The sequence below is a fragment of the Entelurus aequoreus genome, linkage group LG19 (genome assembly GCF_033978785.1).
Source record: "Entelurus aequoreus isolate RoL-2023_Sb linkage group LG19, RoL_Eaeq_v1.1, whole genome shotgun sequence".
In the NCBI taxonomy this organism is placed as follows: Eukaryota; Metazoa; Chordata; class Actinopteri; order Syngnathiformes; family Syngnathidae; genus Entelurus; species Entelurus aequoreus.
Genome location: NC_084749.1, coordinates 12075622 through 12100772, shown reverse-complemented (window position 1 = coordinate 12100772; position 25151 = coordinate 12075622). Strand labels below are relative to the sequence as shown.

Here is a 25151-nt window from a genome sequence, read left to right as displayed (position 1 = left end):
TGGCTGATAACGCTATGTAGAACGCTTTGTGTGTACCAATCAGATGGTTGTGTGGGTGGGACAATGCTGCGTGCTGAGACAGAGGCAGCCGCAGAGGGAGCGAAGCAGCTTGTTAACACTTTAGCAGCTAAAGTTAGCTTTAGCTTAGAAACTCGTTCGGTACTCCCCCGTACCGAACCGAAAGCCCCGTACCGAAACGGTTCAATACAAAACACGTACCGTTACACCCCTAGCAGATACAAATGACACATTCATGTTTTTGTGTAATGATGACAACGTATACTCGCGCGGACGATTGACTAGTTGATGGTTTTCTTTTCAAATGTTCGTTCATAGCCGTTGTGCTGCTATGATAGGCCATTTACGCTCGACACAGTGTGCATACAACAACATTATTAGGCCGTGTATTGAAATACTCCCACACTTTTGACCACTTTTGGCGTGATTTTTTCCCCCTCGCTCGCCATGCTTTGCGCTCCGCCATGACGGTAGTGTGACGTAAATATGCGATGCGTCGACGCACAAAAACGGTGTCGACGTATTTACGTAACCGATGACGTCGACTACGTCGACGCGTCGTTTCAGCTTTAGTATATATATATAATATATATATATATACGTGTATATATATATATATATATATATATATATATATATATATATATATATATATATATATATATATATATATATATATATATATATACATATACAGTATATATATATATACATACATACATACATACATATATATATATATATATATATATATATATATATATATATATATATATATATATATATATATATATATATATATATATATATATATATATATATATATATATATATATATATATATTAGGGCTGCAACTAACGATTAATTTGATAGTCTGTCGATTATTACTTCGATTAATCGATTAATATATATATATACACACACACATATACATATATATATACACATATATATACATACACATATATATATATATATATATATATATATATATATATATATATATATATATATATATATATATATATATATATATATATTAGGGCTGCAACTAACGATTAATTTGATAGTCTGTCGATTATTACTTCGATTAATCGATTAATAATCGGATAAAAGAGACAACTACATGTCTATCCTTTCCAGTATTTTATTGAAAAAAAAACAGCATACTGGCACCATACTTATTTTGATGAATGTTTCTCAGCTGTTTGTACATGTTGCAGTTTATAAATAATGGTTTATAAAAATAATAATAATAATTTAAAAAAAATAAAAAAAAATAATACTAATAATTGCCTCTGCGCATGCGCATAGCATAGATCCAACGAATCGATGACTAAATTAATCGCCAACTATTTTTATAATCGATTTTAATCTATTTAATCGATTAGTTGTCGCAGCCCTAATATATACACGCACACAAACACACAGCCCGGCCCCTGGCCAAATTGTTTTAACCCAATGCGGCCCCCCGAGTCAAAAAGTTTGGGGACCCCTGGTTTATTACATCCCACCGCGAGCACCACAGCAACAACAACATAGCACGTAAGTGCATCAATGACGACTACGGCAAGCGAGGTTGTATTCACAAGCCTCCAGAATTATGAGCATGAAAATTACAAAAGTCGCTCTCTCTAGTCTATTCCTCTGTATGCTGTATTGTTGCAATAATTATGTCAATTTGTTGTGGATCTTATTACTTATTTTTTTATGTATTTTTCTTAGTTATCATTTATTTCATACGATGGATGTATTTAGATTAATACTCTGTTCAACTTAAATGTGATGAAATTCCATAAGAATAGAAAGTTATTGTGATTTTGTTTTTGATTTTTACAACAATTTGCATGTTTTCCAATTTTTAAGTACCGGTTAAGCGCCGGCACTGTTTTTTCTAGTAAATGTTTGGTACTAGTGTTAAAGATGGAATTTATGTCTTTTTGAGGGGAGTCAAATTTGAGGAGCCGTTCCTTTCAAAAGCTGTTCAAAAGACTGGCTTGTCATCATAGTTAGTTTTATATTTAACTGTTTCTAGATGAATGGAACAAATAAATAAAAAAATTTTAAAAAGTAAATTTAAAAAATATATATATATATACTTTATATGTAAATATTCTATTTTTTTCATAAGAAAAAAAAAAGTTTATCTAAATGCTGCTAATTTTCCTTTAATTAGCTATTGTTTTAGTTTGTCTGCCAGTCGGGTGGCCCGCGTGTGCAGAGTGGGCAATTGCCAACGCTAAATTAGAATTTGCATAAAAAACGTATTACTAACAACTGGGAATCAGATCTCATCGTTCACTAAGAGAGCTGTTCAAAAGACCTGATTGGTTCGTGAACGTCACATCTCTAACACATATCAGTTAAAACGTAAACAATAAAAAATTCCCTAGTTGGAACTGATCCCTGCTGTTTGGTGTGTTGGAATTTAAATGACATCAGTCATTTATTTGTGACACACTCATACTGCTCACAAATGGTGCAAACCAAACCAATGAGAGACGATTAGAGAATATCATCACAAGTCAACATCTCTATCGACGTAAACAAGAAATTGAGGACTGCGGACGTGGGTGGGCGATGCAGGGACAAAGCAATGTGGAATGTTAGCTTCACTTTGTTTCATTCCGCATGTTGATCATACTTGGAGAATTAGTGCACCCCTGTGTTGTGTGGGCGCATATGATGAAGGGGGACTTGCCCAGGGCACCGTTGCCGCTTGAACTGACACTGTTTATATTAGTTGGTAGTTGTGTAGCACTCCATAGCATCATACAGAGAAGTGTTTCTAACAGTTTGCCCTTTTCTTGTAACAAGTTGAGGTAACCAAATATGTTTTTTTGTTCGTTTGTTTTTACTGAAAGAATCCCTCCCAGATTACAAGAGGTTTTTCAGAAGGTATATATATATATATATATATATATATATATATATATATATATATATATATATATATATATATATATATATATATATATATATATATATATATATATATATATATATATATATACATACATACGTATACATACATACATACATATACTATATACACATACGTATATACATATACTATATACATACATATATACATTTACTATATATATATATACATATACCCATCCATCCATTCATTTTCTACCGCTTGTCCCGTAATGTATATATATATATATATATATATATATAAACACACACACATAAATACATACATACATATACATATACACACTTATATATTTATACACACATACACACACATAAATATATACATCATACTTGCCAACCTTGAGACCTCCAATATCGGGAGGTGGGGGGTAGGAGGGGGGGCTGGGGGGCTTGGTCGGGGTTGGGGGTGGTGTTTGGGGGTGGGGGGCGTGGTTGGGGGCGTGGTTATTTACAGCTAGAATTCACCAACTCGAGTATTTCATATATATGTATATATATATATATATGTATGAAATACTTTACTTTCAGTGAATTCTAGCTATATATATATATATATATATATATATATATATATATTTATTTTATTTACATAAAAGAAATACTTGAATTTCAGTGTTCCGATGGCTATCCATTAGATGGCAGTATTGTCCTGTTTAACTTCTCCGTTCATGATGAGTATATCATTTTGTCCACCGTGTTCAATGGAGAAGTCTGTTCTACATATTTACAGGCAACATACACCTTCCCCTTCGAACTGTCCTGGATGAGCTGAAATTCTTGTTTCCATTCGTTTTGGAACTTGCAAGCGTATTTCTTCATCTTGCTCGTCCACGGCGTCGCCATGTCTGTAACTTCCTCATTCTTCTGCTTCGTCTCCTTGGTGTGTGCGCAGTTGTGCACTATACTCTCTAAAAGCCCTAGATGTTATGACATCATTGGGCAGGCAAGCTGTGTATATTGTGGGAAAGCGGACGTGAGAACAGGCTGTCCCCACTCAGTCTCAGGTCCGCATTGAGCTGGAAGGGGCGTGGCCTCCAGCTCCGGCTGAATACCGGGAGTTTGTCGGGAGAAAATCTCTGCCGGGAGGTTGTCGGGAGAGGCGCTGAATACCGGGATTCTCCCGCTAAAAACGGGAGGGTTGGCAAGTATGATATACATATACATACTTATACATTTATACACACATACACATATATACACACACACACACACACACACACACATATATATACATACAGTACATACTGTATATACATATACACGTATATATACACACACACACATATACATATATATATACACATATATATACATACACATATATATATATATATATATATATATATATATACACATATATATATATATATATATATACATATATATATATACATATACTGTATATACATATATATATATATATATATATATATATATATATATATATATATATATATATATATATATATATATATATATATATATACAGTATATATACAGTATATATGCACACATGTACCTATATGTGTGTGTGTGTGTATGTGTGTATATACAAGTACTGATTTTAAATTATGTTTCTTTCATTGTATCTTCTGACCAGCAAGCATGTAGATGATTACAGCTTGACAAAGTTTCCATTGACGTAAACAATGGTAGATTACATTTTCGTTTAAAATCACCAGTTTACGCAACTGGCAGCTTTTTTTTAAGGAAGCAGCAACATTTGACAGAACACTGTTACTACGGCCCATGAGCCGTAGTTTGGGGACCCCTGCTGTAGTGCATAAACATAATAATTGAATAAAATAATTGACTCTCAAATTCAACAAGGGAAAACATTAATGAATGAAGCAATGGTAATTAGGAGAAGATTCAGGAGACCAAATTTGATAAGAAAAAAAAAAAAGAAACAAAGCGGACAGATGTTTTGATTGAGAAACAAGCAAAAAAAATCTTCCCCTTCAAAGTTTTCCTTTCTCTCTGCTCTTTATCTAATTCCCTGTCTTTCCTTTCTCTAGCTTCACTGTAGGCTCTCTGTTGCTATGGCGACTGTTACTGCTATCACCAAGGAAGGAAAGAATACCTGAGGAGAGGACGACAAGACAGCGTACGTAACAAACACACACACACACACACACACACACACACACACACACACACACACACACACACACACACACACACACACACACACAGAGAGAAAAGGGCACTCAGGGATTTGAATTTGTCATGTTGACCAGTTTTTATAGAATGTGTTCATTTAGAAAATGGCTTGATAGAAATATTCCTCTTTAACAAAACAAAACAAAACTGGGAATGGATCATGTGGAATTTGCATGATCTCCCTGCGCTTGTGTGGGTTTTCTCAATGTACTTAAGCTTCATTCCACATCCCAAAAGCATGCAGGAGGTTAATTGGAGACTCTAAATTGTCTACAAGTGTTAATGTGAGTGTTTGTCTATATGTGATTGACGGACGAACAGCTGGGATAGGCTCCAGCTCACCCTTGACACTAATGAGGACCAGGGATAGAGAAGATGGATGGATAACTATAACGTGTTTTGACGGTTTCAATTAAAAAAAGGAAAATATGTGAGTGAAACGTTTATTATTTAATTTGAGCTGAAAAAAAGGAATGCGCTTTTAATTCATTATGGTGTTTCCTTGTTATTACTCTGTGTCCCCGGAGCAGTGTCACATAATCTAATGTGATGGAGCATATGCGTTAACTCATGTCACCATTACAACCATGATGGTATGAAAAGCATACAGTTAAGACAGGGGTTGGCAACCCAAAATGTTGAAAGAGCCATATTGGACCAAAAAAAAAAAGTTCTTTAAAAATCTGCCCGGAGCCGCAAAAATTTAAAAGCCTTATATAAGTGTTATATTGAAGGCAACACATGATGTAAGTGTCTATTTTAGCTATATTAGCCTACTATCAAAATGACTATGTGTCGAAGGCTGACGCAAATCTTTGTTGACAGAAATGTTGTAATGTAATATTTATTCTACACATTTTTACAACATTGAACAAATATTAGTAAAACGGAGGCTTCTCAGAGGGTGAGATAACTCCTGGAAATTACTGACTTAGAATGTGTGCAATTTAAAGGAAACGGCAGGGTGTCTTCTTCTAATGGAATTATTACAATCTTTGCAAGCTGGGTAACGTTTGCTTTGGTCTGGAACAACATGGCACACAAACAACTATCAGAAATGTAGCCAATATCACATACAGATAATGTGTCATGAGACATGCAAATATGAATTAAATACACAGAGGACATAAATAAAGGATATTAAATGATATCAAATGTACCGACAAGCCTAAACAGCATGTTAGCATCGATTATGCACTGACCAAATATGCCTGATTAGCATTCCAACAAGTCAAAAACATCAGCAAAGCTCAAGTTAGTGCATGCATTCACGCACAGCATAAAACGTTTGGTGAACAAAATGAGACAAAGAAGGAGTGGCAGCTTTGGAGAAAGTTGTACATGATTGTAAACAAATTACGTTGAGTTCAAGTACCGCTGAAATTAGGGCAAAACGGCGCTCGCCAAATACTCTCTTCAGTAAAGCATAAATACAAACATATTAAACAGTGGGATTTCTAACAATTAGAAAGGTTTGTGTCATGTTTGTCCTCCTACAGAAACCATATCAAGACAAAAAATATATTTTTTCCCTCATCTTTTTCCATTTTCATACATTTTAGAAAAAGCTCCAGGGAGCCACTAGGGCGGTGCTAAAGAGCCACATGTGGCTCGAGAGCCGCGAGTTGCTGACCCCCGAGTTAAGAAATACTGTATATTTTAAAGTTTTGTTAATTCAACAATCATATTTTCAATAATTAATTTTATTCAGAACGCACTTTATATTTCCTAGAATTTCAAAGCGCTACAGAGCGAAGAACAGACAAGCAAGAATCAATTAAAATGTGTAAATGTCAGCTATGTGAACAAAAACGTTGTACATTTGTACATTGTTTAAAGGGCCTCATCAAATGTAATTGAAGACTAATAGTAAAAAAGTATAACATAGCAATATCAACAAAACTTAAAAGGAAAACCTACAGAGACGTTTGAGCAAAATGTTTTTATTTTAAGTCTTGTTTAAAATGATAAATATAAATAAATAAAACAGCTTTAGCAAGTGTAAATATAAATTAAAAAAACAGCTTTAGCAAGTGTTAAATTTGACGATTAAAAAAACATGTTTTTTCAAATATTTGTTTTCCCCTTAAAATTTAAATGTATTTAAACTGGTGCTGTTAAACAAGTATTCATTTTTAATTTATATGAACTTTTTATTTTTTATTTTGATTAATCGTGATTTTAGCAGAAAACCACATGCTTAAAAAGTTTTAACTATGAAAAGCACCCAATATGTTTACACAAATGCAATTGTATTGTCACAATTAACCAACTAATAATAACCAGTATGATTCCGTTTAAGAGACTGTTCACACTAAAAGTGTTCACAAAGTACACAGTACAATAATTATGATGAACATCTTGAACCCTTTATTTTTCCTTTTTTTTTTTTTATTGAGACAAAAATGATTTATGTATTTAATATTTGTTTGCTTACTATGGTATATTATTTATTTTATTTGTTCACTGTTCTGTTACAGAGAACAAGGAAATTTGATAAAATTGCTATGGAATGTAAAGGGGTGGGATTAATAAAGCTCTGCTTCTTCCTACTCCTTTTCGGACGTGCTGTAATGAAACAACTGAAATTGTGTGATGCATTACATTGTATCGTATGCATGTTCGAAATAAACTGAAACTGAACTGAACTGAACAATGTCATACACAAAAACGTTGTTAATGTGTTAATTGAATGCAAGTCATTTATTTGCGAAAAAATGGTCACAGTTTTATCAAAAGTCCAATCAACGTGTATTTTAAAGTGAAATTTATGACCGGATGACTGACCGTATAACAACCCACACTGCCTTTCCGGTAACCATCGAGTTAGGGTAAAGGAGCATGTATCGTCAAAATAAAGTATGTCATTAATCTGCGTATATACATGATTAATGCAATATTTTTTGTGATAATCACAGCTTTGACGACCGTACGTTAAAGGCCTACTGAAACCCACTACCACTGACCACGCAGTCTGACAGTTTATATATCAATGATGAAATCTTAACATTGCAACACATGCCAATACAGTCTATGTATGATGACGTATGGGCGTGACGTCAATCGTTGAAACGGAAGTATTCGGACACCATTGTATCCAATACAAAAAGCTCTGTTTTCATCGCAAAATTCCACAGTATTCTGGACATCTGTGTTGGTGAATCTTTTGCAATTTGTTTAATGAACAATGAAGACTGCAAAGAAGAAAGTTGTAGGTGGGATCGGTGTATAAGCGGCTGGCTGCAGCAACACAACCAGGAGGACTTAGACTTGGATAGCAGACGCGCTATCCGACACTAGCCGCCGACCGCATCGATGATCGGGTGAAGTCCTTCGTCGCTCCGGCGATCGCTGGAACGCAGGTGAGCATGGGTGTTGAGCAGATGAGGGCTGGCTGGCGTAGGTGGATAGCTAATGTTTTTAGCATAGCTCTGTGAGGTCCCGTTGCTAAGTTAGCTTCAATGGTGTCGTTAGCAACAGCATTGCTAAGCTTCGCCAGGCTGGAAAGCATTAACCGTGTAGTTACAGGTCCATTGTTTAATAGTATTGTTGATTTTCTGTCTATCCTTCCAGTCAGGGGTTTATTTCTTATGTTTCTATCTGCAGTTAAGCCCGATGCTATCACGTTAGCTCCGTAGCTAAAGTGCTTCGCCGATGTATTGTCGTGGAGATAAAAGTCACTGTGAATGTCCATTTCGCGTTCTCGACTCTCATTTTCAAGAGGATATGGTATCCAAGGTGGTTTAAAATACAAATCCGTGATCCACAATAGAAAAAGGAGAAAGTGTGGAATCCAATGAGCCCTTGTACCTAAGTTACGGTCAGAGCGAAAAAAGATACGTCCTGCACTGCACTCTAGTCCTTCACTCTCACGTTCCTCATCCACGAATCTTTCTTCCTCGCTCAAATTAACGGGGTAATCGTCGCTTTCTCGGTCCGAATCGCTCTCGCTGCTGGTGTAAACAATGGGGAAATGTGAGGAGCCTTTCAACCTGCGACGTCACGCTACTTCCAGTACAGGCAAGGCTTTTTCTATCAGCGACCAAAAGTTGCGAACTTTATCGTCGATGTTCTCTACTAAATCCTTTCAGCAAAAATATGGCAATATCGCGAAATGATCAAGTATGACACATAGAATGGATCTGCTATCCCCGTTTGAATAAAAAAAAAAAAATTCAGTAGGCCTTTAAACACACCTTAACATGAATCTATTATATTGGAATTTTTTTTTTATATTCAATTAAAAAAATACAAAATAAAAAAAAATATCATAAGCTCAACATGCAGAGAACGCAAGCCTCATGCAGGCAGAAAACCAGGCAAAAGAAAAATAACAAAGGTCTATAGGAACTTAGAAAGCAACATCACCCTAAAGCATGCATTAGATAATGACCCAGCACTGAAGTAGGGAACAAGGTGAAACTAAGTGGAACTAATTAACAATTAGTAAACTGGTGTGCTGGCAGGGCTAGAAACAGAAGTTAAAGGCCTACTGAAATGAATTGTTTTTATTTAAACGGGAATAGCAGATCCATTCTATGTGTCATACTTGATAATTTCGCGATATTGCCATATTTTTGCTGAAAGGATTTAGTAGAGAAAATCGACGATAAAGTTCGCAACTGTTGCTCGCTGATAAAAATAGCCTTGCCTGTACCGGAAGTAGCGTGACGTCACAGGAGGTAATATTCCTCACAATTTTCCTTTGTTTACAATGGAGCGAGAGAGATTTGGAGCGACAAAGCGACGATTACCCCATTAATTTGAGCGAGGATGAAAGATTCGTGGATGAGGAACGTTAGAGTGAAGAACTAGAGGCAGTGCAGGTTGTATCTTTTTTCGCTCTGACCGTAACTTAGGTACAAGCTGGCTCATTGGATTCCACACTCTCTCCTTTTTCTATTGTAGATCACGGATTTGTATTTTAAACCACCTCGGATACTATATCCTCGAAGGACTTCACCCATCATCGACGAAGCTCTTTAGCATGAGCTAACGTGATAGCATCTGTCTCAAATGCAGATAGAAACAAAATAAATAAATCCCTGACTGGAAGGATAGACAGAAGATCAACAATACTATTAAACCATGTACATGTAACTACACGGTTAATAATTCTCAGCCTGGTAAAGCTTAACAATGCTGTTGCTAACGACGCTAAGGCTAATTTAGCAACTTAGCAACCGGACCTCACAGAGCTATGATAAAAACATTAGCGCTCCACCTACGCCAGCCAGCCCTCATCTGCCCATCAACAGCCGTGCTCACCTGCGTTCCAGCGATCGACTGCGCGACGAAGGACTTCATCCGTGGGTTTGGCGGCTAGCATCGGCTAGGCGTCTGCTAAGTAAGTAGTCCTTGTTGTGTTGCTACAGCCAGCCACTAATACACCGATCGATCCCACCTACAACGTTCTTCTTTGCAGCCTCCATAGTTCATTAAACAAATTGCAAAAGATTCACCAACACAGATGTCCAGAATACTGTGGAATTATGAAATGAAAACAGAGCTTGTTGTATAGGATTCTCCGGGCTCCGAATACTTCCCTTGTCCTCGTGACGTCACACGCATACGTCAGCATAATAAAACGTTTTTAACCGGAAGTGTGGCGGGAAATTTAAAATTGCACTTCATAAGTTAACCCGGCCGTATTGGCATGTGTTGCAATGTTAAGATTTCGTCATTGATATATATCAGACTGCATGGTCGGTAGTAGTGTGTTTCAGTAGGCCTTTAAAGGTCCTGAAATACACAGAGACCAAACAGGAAATATTGACAAAACAAGAGCACCAGGACAGGAAGTGATACTAAACACAAGAAAAAAACAAAACAATTTAAACTGTCATTTGGGACCATGACAATAACTAAGCCATGGAAATCAGAACAAATTCAGTCAATTGAGTGGTTTAGTTGGATCATGCTAGTATTGACAAACACAGTTAAGCCTTGAATGCACAGCAACATATCACAATTTGCACGGATTCAACATGTCCAAACATAGTAGGGAGAAGTTTGTCTTATCCTACCTACCCCTGTTCCAATATAATCATAAGACACTGGGCTTTAGTAGTTCTTCATATTTGTACATTGTTTAAAGGTTCCCTCTAATGCTGACAACATTGGCATTTGTGTCATAGTTCTGTTTTAGGAAATGACTGCCAGATTAATTTTTAGGAGCAGAAAATACATATAACAAATTTGTTAGTGAAATGTTGGTCATCTACTAAGTCTGTTCTTTAATTTCATTCCACACATACTGAACATTTTCAGTGTTGCGCATGCGTACAAATACTAATTCAAGACATATTTTTCCAAAAGTTGCATTTTCCCTCTTGTTGAGAAAAATTGTTGCACAATAATGGTTAACCTTTTGTTGTGCTGTATGCATGATTTGTCTGTTTGGAAATAGAAATGTTATATTACGGTGTGGAAGTCTTGCGTTTCCGGGTTCTTCGGACCACCAATCACGGACATGACAGCTGCGTTCATGGTTCTGAACAATGATTTATTTTGTAATATGCGTCTCTTTTCGTGCTTTTCAGCCATCGTCTCTGAGTCAGTCTTGCTCTCGCCCTCGCTCCAACTCCCCTCTTTCCCGGCTGTTGCTTTTAACAGAGCGACAGGTGATTAGATAAGCACGCCCAGGTGGGCCATCTACGCACCTGTCGCTGATCTTGAAGCCGGTCCTGGCACACCCCGCTTTGTTGCAGGTCTGCAGGCCACGCCACCCCCCACATACGGTTATCAGTATTATCATGGTATTATTGAATGTACTCAAAAAGTACTTTTTACATACACTGAAATTGTTTTACCAAGTTTTATTTTATTTTAATTTTTTAAATACACCAAAATGGGATTTTAGTTTAAACTGTTTTGAGCAAATACACTACCGTTCAAAAGTTTGGGGTCACCCAAACAATGTTGGGGAATAGCCCTCATTTCGAAGAACAAGAATAGACTGTCGAGTTTCAGATGAAAGTTCTCTTTTTCTGGCCATTTTGAGTGTTTAATTGACCCCACAAATGTGATGCTCCAGAAACTCAATCTGCTCAAAGGAAGGTCAGTTTTGTAGCTTCTGTAACGAGCTAAACTGTTTTCAGATGTGTGAACATGATTGCACAAGGGTTTTCTAATCATCAATTAGCCTTCTGAGCCAAAGAGCAAACACATTGTACCATTAGAACACTGGAGTGATAGTTTCTGGAAATGGGCCTCTATACACCTATGTAGATATTGCACCAAAAACCAGACATTTGCAGCTAGAATAGTCATTTACCACATTAGCAATGTAGAGAGTGTATTTCTTTAAAGTTAAGACTAGTTTAAAGTTATCTTCTTTGAAAAGTACAGTGCTTTTCGTTCAAAAATAAGTACATTTCAATGTGACCCCAAACTTTTGAACGGTAGTGTACATGTAATGCATTCAAGTAACACATTTTTCTTATTCCTGTATGACATTCTGATTACAAAATTGCATTTGAAATGTATGGACAGAATTTATATGCGCAGTCAGGGCGTTGAGGGGATCCAGTTTGGTGGCTGCAGGATTAGATCTCTGCTTTTTGCAGATGATGTGGTCCTGACGGCTTCATCTGGCCAGGATCTTAAGCTCTCACTGGATCGGTTCGCAGCCGAGTGTGAAGCGACTGAGATGAGAATCAGTCCATGGTTCTCGCCCGAAAAAGGGTGGAGTGCCATCTCCGGGTTGGGGAGGAGACCCTGCCCCATGTGGAGGAGTTTAAGCACCTCGGAGTCTTGTTCACGGGTGAAGGAAGAGTGGATCATGAGATCGACAGGTGGATCCGTGCGGCGTCTTCATTAATAGGGACGCTGTATCGATCTGTTGTGGTGAAAAAGGAGCTGTGCCGTAAGGCAAAGCTCTCAATTTACCGGCCGATATACGTTCCCATCCTCACCTATGGTCATGAGCTTTGGGTTATGACCGAAAGGACAAGATCACGGGTACAAGCGATTTCTTCCGCAGGGTGGTGGGGCTCTCCCTTAAAGATAGGGTAAGAAGCTCTGTCATTCGGGAGGAGCTCAAAGTAAAGTCGCTGCTCCTCCACATCGAGAGGAGCCAGATGAGGTGGTTCTGGCATCTGGTCAGGATGCCACCCGAACGCCTCCCTAGGGAGGTGTTTAGGGCACATCCGACCGGTAGGAGGCCACGGGGAAGACCCGGGACACGTTGGGAAGACTACGTTGGCCTGGGAACATCTCGGGATCCCCCGGCAGTAGCCGGACGAAGTGGCTGGGGAGAGGGAAGTCTGGGCTTCTCTGCTTAGGCTGCTGCCCCCGTGACCGACCTCGGATAAGCGGAAGAAGATGGATCGATGGATGAATAAATAGATTTGGGTATAACGTCTATATTAATTTTAGCAATTACGCCAGTTGATGAGTTTCTCAAAGTGTGGATATTAATCATGGTTTTTTGATCATTTTGATTTAAAACAGTACTACTAACCTTTGGGAGTTTTACCGCAGTTTATCATTAATACCTTTTACTGTTACATCCCTAATACCAGGTGGGAAAATTTAAATATTTTCCATTTAGCGATCAAATGATTGTTGTGTTCCCTATAATTATAGCATTGTGGATTATCCTAACTGACCATTTCTGCAATATTGTTACTGAAGTGAAGTAAAGATTTATAAGTATTCCCCCATAACTCCACACAATAACTCCGATATCGTACCGCCATAGAATGGAGTGATTTTTGGTCCAGAATTTAATATACTCAATACAGTATGTGATGTCCAGCTCATTTTGTCATTAATCGAAAAAATTGTAAAAGCAAAGTAATTCTTCAAAACTTGTTGTAATGAGGAAACACACATTTCATGCATGAGTTGAGACAACCATTGCTTAATGGTGAATACTGTCACTATGTTTTGATGTACAATTGTGCAAACTCATAGCAACTGCTGGCAAGAGATATTTTGTAAGTTAAATGCAAAAATTAGCCAGAGTCAATCATAAACCACACAACCACATTCAACCATTTGCAAATACACTGGCATTTGCAGATTGTTATTTTCCGGCACAATTGACAACATTGATTGCATTCCCCAACAGTACCCCGGTCTGGAACAACACAAAATTGCTTACTTAATGTGGGATTAAGACAGGATTTTCTCATTTGGGTGTTCTTGTAATGTGGTCCCAGGAGTGACTCACGGATGTTTTTCTCCCCCATAAAAGCTATTAATGCAGCATCGACTGAGGATGCAGTCACAAGGAATCATTTGCAAGTGCTTCAGCTCCCATGAACTTGCCTAACTATTTGTTACTGCTCTTTAGTCTTTTAGTGAGAAAAATCCTTACAGCAAACTCCACTCACAAAAGGAGTTATTTAAAAAGGCGGTAAATATTGCAAAAATAATCTGCTGCTCGCACAACTACAACAATGCGGTAGGTGAACAAGAACAGTGAATCCTATGCTGTTTGGTAAATAGCTCTGAGATGCCACCTAGTGATAGCAGTCGGATCATTCAAGTTGGAAAAGGGCCTTTCTTTTCCTGACTCAGAGAATGGGGAATGATTGGGTAGCATTACTATGGCAACAGCAGATAATGAACAAGAGAGAGGAGAGAGAAAGGGCATGAGGCGACTAGAGCTACACATTTAAAAAAGCGTACACTCAAACGACCACTTGTTTACACAATAAACATGTCCTCAAATCACATTTATTGACAATAACTTTATTAAATAAAGGAAGCCAATTCCAGCATTATAGCCAACAGTTTAGGAAAGCAAACTACACAAAGCATTATTAGAAATAATGCTACAGTCAGAAAACTTGCTGATTGACTAATGTGTTCCCATTCAGGTTGCGACCCTCTAAATAAAACATGAAGTTCATGTGTATTGTACTGATTCATGATACACAATGCAAAATAACAAAAAGAATAAATAGAAAATACATATTTTTCTAGAAACGATGAGTTCAGACGCAAAAACAAATCTCTATTTTCCTTCATTGGAGTAAATAAATGTTTTAGTGAAACCTTTCATTAAACAGTTATCCTGATGATGTGGGTTGCAACTGAATTGTTTCTAACAACGGAAATCCATCCATCCATCTTCTTCCGCTTGTCCGAGGTTGGGTCGCGGGGACAGCAGCCTAAGCAGGGAAGCCCAGACTTCCCTCTACCCAGCCACTTCGTCCAGCTTTTCCCGGGGGATCCCGAGGCGTTCCGAGGCCAGCCGGGAGACATAGTCTTCCCAACGTGTCCTGGGTCTTCTCCGTGGCCTCCTACCGGTCGGACGTGCCCTAAACACTTCCCATCTAGCTCCTCTCTATGTGGAGGAGCAGCGGATTTACTTTAAGCTCCTCCCGGATGGCAGAGCTTCTCACCATATCTCTAAGGGAGAGCCCGCCACCCGGCGGAGGAAACTCATTTCGGCCGCTTGTACCCATGATCTTGTCCTTTCGGTCATAACCCAAGCTCATGACCATAGGTGAGGATAGGAACATGGATTGACCGGTAAATTGAGAGCTTTGCCTTCCGGCTCAGCTCCTTCTTCACCACAACGGATCGATACAGCGTCCGTATTACTGAAAACGCCGCACCGATCCGCCTGTCGATCTCACGATCCACTCTTCCCTCACTCGTGAACAAGACTGCGAGGTACTTAAACTCCTCCACGTGGGGCAGGGTCTCCTCCCCAACCCGGAGATGGCACGCCACCCTTTTCAGTGCGAGAACCATGGACTCGGACTTGGAGTTGCTGGTTCTCATCCCAGTCGCTTCACACTCGGCTGCGAACCGATCCAGTGAGAGCTGAAGATCCTGGCCAGATGAAGCCATCAGGACCACATCATCTGCAAATAGCAGATATCTAATCCTGCAGCCACCAAAGCGGATCCCCTCAACGCCCTGACTGCGCCTAGAAATTCTGTCCATAAAAGTTATGAACATAATCGGTGATAAAGGGCAGCCATGGCGGAGTCCAACCCTCACTGGAAACGTGTCCGACTTACTACCGGCAATGCGGACCAAGCTCTGACACTGATCATACAGGGAGCGGACCGCCACAATCAGACAGTCCGATACCCCATACTGTCTGAGCACTACCCACAGGACTTCCCGAGGGACATGGTCAAATGCCTTCTCCAAGTCCACAAAGTACATGTAGACTGGTTGGGCAAACTCTCATGCACCCTCAAGGACCCTGCCGAGAGTATAGAGCTGGTCCACAGTTCTACGACGATGACGAAAACCGCACTGTTCTTCCTGAATCCGAGGTTCGACTATCATATAGCTTCCTCTCCAGTACACCTGAATAGACCTTACCGGGAAGGCTGAGGAGTGTGATCCCACGATAGTTGGAACACACCCTCCGGTTCCCCTTCTTAAAGGGAGGAACCACCACCCCGGTCAGCCAATCCAGAGGTACCCCCTATGTCCACGTGATGTTGCAGAGTCTTGTCAACCAAGACAGCCCCACAGCATCCAGAGCATTAAGGAACTCCGGGCGGATCTCATCCACCCCCGTGGCCTTGCCACGGAGGAGCTTTTTAACTACCTCAGCGACTTCAGCCCCAGAAATAGGATAGCCCACCACAGATTCCCCAGGAACTGCTTCCTCATAAGAAGACGTGTTGGTGGGATTAAGGAGGTCTTCGAAGTATTCCCTCCACCGATCCACAACATCCGCAGTCGAGGTCAGCAGAACACTCACCATACACGGTGTTGACAGTGCACTGCTATCCCTTCCTGAGGCGGCGGATGGTGGTCCAGAATCGCTTCGAAGCCGTCCGGAAGTCGTTTTCCATGGCTTCTTGAACTCCTCCCATGTCCGAGTTTTTGCTTCTGCGACCGCTGAAGCCGAACACCGCTTGGCCTGTCGGTACCTGTCCGCTGCCTCCGGAGTTCTATGAGCCAAAAGAACCTGATAGCACTCTTTCTTCACCTTGACGGCATCCCTCACCGCTGGTGTCCACCAGCGGGTTTTAGGATTACCACCACGACAGGCACCAACTATCTTGCGGCCACAGCTCCAATCAGCCACCTCGACAATAGAGGTGCGGAACATGGTCCACTCGGACTCAATGTTCAGCACCTCCCTCGTGACATGTTCGGAGGTGGGAATTGAAACTCTCTCTGACAGGAGACTCTCCTAGACATTCCCAGCAGAACCTCACAATGCGTTTGGGCCTGCCAGGTCTGTCCGGCATCCTCCCCCACCATCGCAGCCAACTCACCACCAGGTGGTGATCGGTAGAAAGCTCCGCACCTCTTTTCACCCGAGTGTCCAAAACATGAGGCCGCAAATCCGATGAAACAACTACAAAGTCGATCATGGAACTGCGGCCTAGGGTGTCCTGGTGCCAAGTGCACATATGGACACCCTTATGTTTGAACATGGTGTTTGTTATGGACAATCTGTGACGAGCACAAAAGTCCAATAACAAAACACCACTCAGGTTCAGATCCGGGCGGCCATTCTTCCCAATCACGCCTCTCCAGGTTTCACTGTCATTGCCAACATGAGCGTTGGCGTGGCGAAGACGGGAGAGTGGCCGTGCCAGCAATCTAAGGGTTACTGGTTCAATCCCCACCTTCTACCATCCTAGTCACGTCCGTTGTGTCCTTGAGCAAGACACTTCACCCTTGCTCCTGATGGGCCTGGTTAGCGCCGTGCATGGCAGCTCCCGCCATCAGTGTGTGAATGTGTGTGTGTGAATGGGTGAATGTGGAAATAGTGTCAAAGCACTTTGAGTTCCTTGAAAAGGTAGAAAAGCGCTATACAAGTACAACCTATTTACCATTTACCATTTGAAGTCCCCCAGTAGGACAAGGGAATCACCCGGGGGAGCACTTTCCAGTACTCCCTCGAGTGTATCCAAAAAGGGTGGGTACTGTGAACTGCTGCTTGGTGCGTAAGCACAAACAACAGTCAGGACCCGTCCCCCCAACCAAAGGCGGAGGGAAGCTACCCTCTTGTCCACCGGGTTGAACTCCAACATGCAGGCGGGGCAACAAGAATTGCTGCCCCAGCCCTTCGCCTCTCACTGCGTGCAACGCCAGTGTGGAAGAGAGTCCAGCCAACCTCAAGAGAACTGGTTCCAGAGCCCTTGCTGTGCGTCGAAGTGAGTCCGACTATATCCAGCCGGAACTTCTCCACCTCGCGCACTAGCTCAGGCTCCTACCCCCCCAGCGAGGTGACATTCCACGTCCCAAGAGCTAGCTTATGTAGCCAAGAACCAGACCGCCAAGTGCCCTGCCTTCGGCTTCCGCCCAGCTCACAACACACCAGACCTCTATGGCCCCTCCCATGAGTGGTGAGCCCATTGGAGGGGGGACCCACGTGCCCGGCGGGGCCCCATGGGGACAGGCTCGGCCACCAGGCGCTCGCCATCGTGCCCCTACCCCGGGCCTGGCTCCAGAGGGGGACCCCGGTGACCCGCGTCCGGGCGAGGGAAAACTCAGTCTCTGTTGTTGTATTTCCATAGAAGTCTGCCAATAGAGCTACACACTTAAAAAAGCGTACACTCAAACGACCAATTATTTACACAATGTTAGGCACACAGAAGAAGAATACACTTCCTCCTGCTGTTCATTTAGACTCATGTGGACCAACGCAGTGTGACAAAAATATTAATTTTCTATTTCTTTTGTTACAGGTAAGCTGTAAATGGTTGAGTATGATACACACTTAGCAGGAGTAATGTGATAGTGTGAAAGTGGGCCGCTCTGTGTATGTTTGAGAAGTTGCATCATCGTGCTAATGTAGCTAACCACAGCTAACTGTTAAGAGGATGATGTAATACTGACCGGATATTGCTACTTTAAAAAAATAACTTGATGCTTAAATGTGGAGATGCTGTGCTACGTTATGTAATTTATTTGTATTTGTTGCTGTGATTTGAGTGACCATGCAGGTCAATGTGTGGATATGTAATTGTGTGTATTGTTGCCTGGTCAAAACAGAAGAAGAATACACTTCATCTCATTCATTGAAACGCATTTGGACCAACGCAGTGTGACGAAAATATTAATCTGCTATTTCTGTTGTTACTGAAATGTTACGTAAATCAACAAAACTCAGTACACAGTGACATATTTTCATGTGTGCAACATTAGCTAAGCTAACATTAACATCCTACTAAATGCTACATGTTCAACAGAATAAAATAGGCTTTGATTCAAACTTAGCAGTGTAAAAATGCCGTGAACACACCATGTACCAGTTGATGGTGTTAAAAGTGAAGTTTGATCAACTCACGGCTGCTATCCAGACTTTTGATTGTCTCTTTATTAGCTCACTAACTTGACTTCCTTAGCTTTGCTTCTACGTTTGAAATAAGACGAATCTCCCATTTATTTATTTATTTTTTTTCCTGAAGCGATCATGACAACCATTGTGGCAGGTATTGATGTCGCACAATTGCAACATACTTGGAACTTGTTACATAAAAAAACTACTTTGGAAAAGAGTCCTGCATTCAACCAAATGTAAGAATGCAGTAAGACCCATGATGCATTGCGTTTTCACATCACTTTCAAGCCCTATAAGGCGATAACTCGACATTGGTCACAAACTTATGACAACTCATAAAGATGTGGATATAGTCATAAAAATAAAAAAATGGCAATATCAACTATTACTTATGGTTTGTTACTCCCCTCACTTCTAGCTACAAAACAAACGACCATCCAGATGTATTTGTACTCTTTCTAACCAATTTGTGGATATGCTTATAATCAGGAAGTGCAAAATATTTCCTCTTGCAGTTTAGTTTCCAGTTCATACACAGTTTCCAAATCTCCATTATTCATGTCTATCAGTATCATCTTTACCGTTCAACTCCCCACTTCATCCTCCCTCTCTTCAGTAAAAGTGTTAACCAAAAAGTTGCTGATTCTAATCCATTTGAACCTGAGGAAAATAAAAGCTACCGTCGTTATCGCCTACCTGTGCCCTTGGCCAATGAGATGCTGGTTTGTTGGGAATGTGGTCCTGCTGTCACCCTGGAGATCAAGGATGGGTGGAGTCTATATCCCCAGGTGACAGCCTTTGGTTGGTCAAATTCATCGCGCCCTCCTTATGACTCCACTCACTGGCCACTTGCAAGGCCTTATGGGTACCCAGCACTTGCAAACATGTTAAATTGAGTTGAGTTTCTGTTCACTGAAGAGGGCTCAGGTTCTTTTGAGTTTTCTATTGGCTGCAGTCTTGCTGATTCTTCTTGCGGAAGTCATGTACTGTATATGACCTGAAAAGAAGAACACACAGTTTGGGTTCACATAACTTTGCAAGTCTGTATCTCATATTCTGTGTTATTGTAATAAGACAATAAAGAGACATTTGATGTTACCTTTATCAAGTATGTATACTTTTGCTTTACATGCATCCACAATGAAAATTAGTTTCTCTTGGATCCTTGTCTATATATCATGTTGTGTTATTTTCTGTAATATGGTAAAATCTTACACAAAGTTTACAAAAATATACACATTACAATGTTAGGTATTTTGTTTTTTACCCTTTGCGTCTATGTTTCGACATTTTTGTTCAATCTTTGTTGTTGTTGCTCGATTATAAAATATGTCGATCAAGGAGGTGGTCTGCGGGAGCGTAACACATTCTCAATATCCAGTGTTTTATTGTTCATAGTTTATATTATAAACCCCTCATTCTATATTTTTATGTACAGTCTGACTGTCATATAATTCAGTAAAATAACTACTGTTGATTCCGTTTTTGAGGTGGTCTGTTTAGTTTTTTACATGAACAAACAGAATGTGGGATTTACAATATTAACGATGAACAATACAACACTGAATATTTAAAATATATGAACGTTGCTCTTCTACTGCAGACCCCCTTCTTGATCGACATCTTTTATAATCAAGCAAGAGCAACAAAGATACATTAAACACGGCGAAAAATAAGGGTAAAACACCTCGACATTATATCACTGTTTTATTGTCACCGTAGTGTTGTTCATCTATTAATGACCAAACTTTTGTCCTGTGAACAACAAGTTTACACTTAAACATTACTCCCTCCATAAATGCATCCAAACATCTGTCTTCTTAGTTACATTTACCTGAACATCATTATCCAACACTATCTGCTGGTCACATTGTGTATCACAGTCAGTTTAGCTGCATTTCATGACACGTAGAAACTGTATGTCACTCAAAAGTGCAGATTTTAACCATTGGAATCATTTCTATAGTTGGAAAATATCCAGCGAGCCACATTGAAATGTTTATTAGGTAAAGGAAGCCCAGTTAACTGCCTTTTTTATACTGTTTTGCACATCACGTGACTTCAAACTTGACACCTCATTGGCTGGTTCTGAGACAGGTTGATTGCTTCAGTCTTAATTTACCGGAAGTGAGTCTTGCTTTTCGAAGCAGCGATTTTTCGACACTGAATTTTTCAGCATTTGATTTTTTTACACTGAATATTTTTACACAATTTATTTTTAAACTGAATTTATATACACTGAATATTTTATACACTGAATATTTTATACACTGAATTTTAAAACTGAATTTATATATACAGAAATTTAGAACACTGAATTTTTTTCAATTAAATTGTCAGCATAATTTGCAAAATTCAGTTCAAAAAATTCAAATGCAAAATATTCAGTTACATAAATTCAGTGTCAAAAAAACATTTTGTAATAAAGACACCGATTAACCACCATAAAAGACAATGATTTAAATTGTGTCTGAATTTAGATGAAGAAAATAGTTTTGCATCCACACACGGATCTGTTCGATGTAGCGACAAAGTGAATCAACAGGCCAATGTTCACTCGCCGTCAGTGACAGGTAGATCTGAGTGTCATCTGCATAGTTGTGGTAGGACACATTGAAGCTGCATATTAGCTGGCTTTGTGGCAGCATGTACAAGTTGAATAGGTGGGCCAGTATCAAGCCCTGAGGAACCCCACAGGTCATAACCATTTGTTCAGAGAGACAGTTACCAATTCCAACGAAGTATGTCCTGTGATCGAGATAGGACTTGAACCAGTTAAGAGCCAAACTGGACATTTCCACGCAGTTTTCCAACCTCTGTATTAAGATAGTATGGTCAACTGTGTAAAAGGCAGCGCTCAGATCTAGCAGAACCAAGACTGAGACTTTTTCTGCGTCTGTGTTCAGGCAGATATCATTTGTCATCTTCAATAGAGAGGTTTCAGTGCTGTTGTGGGGCCTAAAGCCTGATTGGAAAGTATCAAACACATTGTATAGATGAGACAATCACTGATCTGTTGGTATACAAGTTTTCCTACGACTTTGCCCAAAAATGGCTGGTTTGATATGGGACGACCGTTGTTCAGTTCTGTGGCATCAAGACTACTTTTCTTTAATGGCCGCTGTTTTTAAAGGCCTTTGGGAATGGTTCAGTCAGAAGTGAGATGTTAATTTCTAACTTACTATGTTTACCAAGAATAGTACATATAGCTGAAGCTATATATATAGGACGAACACATGGCCAAGTACCACAACTCTCGGAGCCAAGAAGGCCGTGCCATATGAACCGTGCCACATACCTAGTCAAAAGTTATACCTAACCACGTGGTGTTTCCAGTCCAAGTTAGGTTCACATCAGTCAAGTCTGACAACCACCTGTTTGCACAGTGACTACAGTATACAAGGGTGCCGGGAGCAGACAGTAGTGTCTTTCCTGCCATGCCAGTCTTGCCAAGTCTGTTCTATGTTGTGCTTTCAATGTATCTTTGTTTAATATCTCTGTGATGTCACTATCAATGTAAATGCAGGATTGATCCAAGCTTAATATAAATTGTATGACAACCAGATGTGGGTAGTAACGCACTACATTTACTCCGTTACATCTACTTGAGTAACTTTTGGGATGAATTGTACTTCTAATAGTAGTTTTAATGCAACATACTTTTACTTTTACTTGAGTATATTTATAGAGAAGAAACGCTACTTTTACTCCGCTCCATTTACCTACATTCAGCTCGCTACTCGCTACTGATTTTTATCGATCTGTTAATGCACGCTTTGTTTGTTTTGGTTTGTCAGACAGACCTTCAAAGTAGGATCTATCGCATGCCTGCGTTTCACCAATCACATGCAGTCACTGGTGACGTTTCACTCCGTTTCACCAATCAAATGCAGTCACTGGTGACGTTTGACTCCGTTTCACCAATCAAACAGAGCCAGGCGGTCACACGATTAACTGCACATAAAGTTTCAGCGGCAAACAACAACAATGGCAGCGACAAGAACGAACGCAAACACCCCTGGCCTCACATAAAACTGATGTTCACGCTTCAGACAACCAAAAAAACAGTTATGTAATGCGTTGTCATATGTGTCACCCCAAACAAGTGGACTTTTCAGCTTACATGAACTCAACATTAATTTGAGGAAGCACATCGCGGTAAGTAACGTTAGTAGATATTTTGGCTGTCACTGTAGGCTGATGTTAGCTTCCCTGCTGTGAATCACTGTCAAATGTATATCGTGTGGGGACATTTACCAACGCACTGCAGCCTCATAGACAGACAGAGACACACACACACACACACACACACGCACAGTCACTCACACACGCATACAAACACCAATCAGAAGTGCACAGTGTGTTCTTAGGTGCAGCCCACACCTATCAGAGTTTATGGTTTGCGTAAAGGCTAACTTGTTTTTTTCCTTTGTAATCTCTGCCTACTGAGCCTATGGTGCTGTTAAGTTATTGTGGCACAATTTGCCTTATTTTTTATTTTATTTTAATGTATTATTATTTAATATATATTATTGTTTTAGTTGCTTAAGAGATATTCCTGGCTCTGAATTTGTTTATTGCTATTTTTATGTTTTTGTGCATTATTTGTTGCCGTCATCATTAAACGAACAGGTTACTCATCAGTTACTCAGTACTTGAGTAGTTTTTTCACAACATCCTTTTTACTTTTACTCAAGTAAATATTTGGGTGACTACTCCTTACTTTTACTTGAGTAATAAATCTCTAAAGTAACAGTACTCTTACTTGAGTACAATTTCTGGCTACTCTACCCACCTCTGATGACAACGTATTTGTTTTTATTTAATACTGTTTTGTCAGTGACAGGAGTGAAATGTTCAAGCTCTAGTTGACTAGCTGGCTGTCGATTAACTATTGGTTTCCAAGAAATTATTGCATTTTAATGCCTTAAACTTAAGCATGAAATAATATTGCAAACTCATTGCACTTTGAAGTAGAAATGAGTTATATTGGAAGTAAAACGGGAGGGTTTGTTAATCCGTTTACTATAGCAAACAGGACACAAGAGTTGTTACTACAGCTGATACGGATGATTTCAGAAAAAATATTTTCCCTTGTTCTACACAAAATGTAGTTGAATACATTTAACTTCTGTGTGAATCTCATAACCTTGTAGCTTTGACTTGCACCATTTCCGTTCGGCTCTGCAGCACTGCCTTTTCTGTGTCCAGACCAAGTCTTCATTTCTCCATGGCACCTTTTGCCTACTTTTAACCATTGCAACCTTGACAGGAGCAATACTGTCTAAAACATTTACAACACTTGATGTGTAAAAGTTCAACAGATCATCAACATTAGAATACAGGAAGTTTTCAAACGTAATAATTTCTACAAACTGTGTCTGTATGCTGACATGTGTGAGTCTTCCCAAACAACTGCGACACAACTACTGGTTTGGGTCTAACAGACAAGTTGAAGAAAACACAGAAATGATCCAATGAAGCAGCATCAACAACATTGACGTTTGAGACAGCAAGACCCTTAATAATGATCATATCAAGAGTGTTCTCTCTGCTTTGAGTGGGCTGGTTTACATGCTGAGTAAAAACAAACATTTCAAGGACAGCACCGAGTTCTTTAGTGTGCCTGTCATTGGCTGGATCTAATAAATAATATGATAAATGGGTTATACTTGATAGCGCTTTTCTACCTTCAAGGTACTCAAAGCACTTTGACAGTATTTCCACATTCACCCATTCACACACACATTCACACACTGATGGCGGGAGCTGCCATGCAAGGCGCTAACCAGCAGC

At 39.7% G+C, this 25151-nt stretch overlaps 1 protein-coding gene across 12 annotated transcripts in view; it reads right to left on the bottom strand.

Moving 5' to 3' along the window:
• LOC133635116 (leucine-rich repeat-containing protein 7-like) overlaps window positions 1-25151 on the bottom strand; it is a 396315-nt gene that overhangs the window by 317615 nt on the left and 53549 nt on the right. For all 12 annotated transcript variants that reach the window (XM_062027903.1, XM_062027904.1, XM_062027897.1 and 9 more), the window contains exon 2: window positions 20052-20352. The gene's annotated coding sequence lies outside the window, so the exon portion shown is untranslated. The remainder of the gene's footprint in view (window positions 1-20051; window positions 20353-25151) is intronic.